At 46.4% G+C, this 1,520-nt stretch overlaps 1 protein-coding gene across 1 annotated transcript in view; it reads left to right on the top strand.

Annotated features, from left to right (window-relative positions):
* LOC109300255 (gallinacin-13-like) overlaps positions 1–1,520 on the top strand; it is a 3,546-nt gene that overhangs the window by 1,177 nt on the left and 849 nt on the right. The gene's annotated exons all lie outside the window — the stretch shown is intronic.

The raw sequence follows: 1,520 nt of genomic DNA, 5'->3' as shown, positions 1-1,520 counted from the left end.
AATGCATGGAAACATCATTGGGATGGTCGTGATGGTGTTGGGCACAATGCATGGCACAGGTGCTAACAGAGCTGCTGTGAGTTTGCTCCCTGGCTCCTGCTCCAGTCAATTTAGTGACAGCAAGGGAGGTGGAGGCAGTGCAAGGAACAATGTCCTTTAATAAATTACAACACTGAACTGAAAGTTGAATGAAAGCCAGAAATGTCCTGTTCTTGCCTGGTGAAGCGGTAGCCAAAACAATGTTTCAACAAGCAGTAGCAAACCAGTGTAACTTATGCTCACGAACCAAAGATCAGTCCAAGGTTGTGGCCAGGGTTGGTGCAGGGTGGAGGGGAAGTCTCTGCTTTTGATTCCTTGTTTTTTCCAAAACAGTAATGAAACCAGTGGGGGTTTTTTTGTTTTGTTTTTCTGATGTTGTATTAAAATGCAGGTTGCTTCTGCCCTGTGCTTTTTTCTGGAAGATTTTAGGGACAACTAGGGTATGTCAACCCCACTTCCCCAGAGCTCCTGGGAACATTGATTTTGGGCATGTTCTGCCAGTCTGCATGTGGCAAACATAGGAATGAGTTGCTGATGAATGAAGCTGTCCCTCCATGGCCTCTCTCCAGCACACAGGGGAGTCCATGAGTGGTAGCAGGGATTGCCCTCAGTGCAGCTTCAGGGCCTCATTTTGTGGGGAGGTGGTGGGTGTGAGTGGAAGGGAAGGGATCACTTGTGAATCGCACACCCAGAAATATTGGAGAAGTGATGTAGACAAACCACAAGAGTATTAAGATGCCTTTAGCATCTGAGCTGTCAAGGGACTGAAACTTAAATAGCAAGGAAGTGAGGGGTTTTTACTCAGACTGTTTAAAACCCCTCCATTTTCATCCATTCAATTGAACTGTCAGACAGGCAGATGGGAAGAATAGCCCTTTGTGAATGATGCAGTTTTCTAGCCTTCTGCTGAGTGCAAAACAAGGAAACCTTGCTATTTTGAAAGGTAAAGACAAACCCAACTCTTTCTCGTACACCCTGCCACCCCAAAAAATAATGAAACCAAAAAAAAAACCCAACCTGTTCGGACCTTTTAACTATCTTAGATAAAAATACAGTAGCACATCTTTGTTTCATTTGCAGGCTGCCAATAAGGCACTTGGGTTTTTATCATCATAAGTGTTTCTTGCAAATCAAGGGAAGCGAGTCTTCCTCTCTATTCAGCATGGCTGAGCCCTTCACCAGTTTGGGGACCCACACTTCAAGTGGAAAATAGCAAAAATGATTAGAGACCTGGGAAACGTGGGTTATGGGGAAAGGCTGAAAGACCTAGGATCGTTTTCACAGTTTCATAGTTTCATAGGGTCGGAAGGGACCTGAGCAGATCATCTAGTCCGACCCCCTGCCATGGCAGGAAGAGCACTGGGGTCAAACGACCCCAGTAAGGTGGTCATCCAACCTCCTCTTAAAAACCCCCAGGGTGGGAGCCTGCACCACCTCACTTGGAAGCTGGTTCCAGACCCTAGCCGCCCTGACCGTGAAGT

Source organism: Gavialis gangeticus, unplaced genomic scaffold, assembly GCF_001723915.1.
Source record: "Gavialis gangeticus isolate Ggan-Ray unplaced genomic scaffold, GavGan_comp1, whole genome shotgun sequence".
Lineage (NCBI taxonomy): Eukaryota > Metazoa > Chordata > Crocodylia > Gavialidae > Gavialis > Gavialis gangeticus.
The sequence above is the reverse complement of the archived record's forward strand: the minus strand, read 5'-3'. Positions and strand labels throughout refer to the sequence as shown.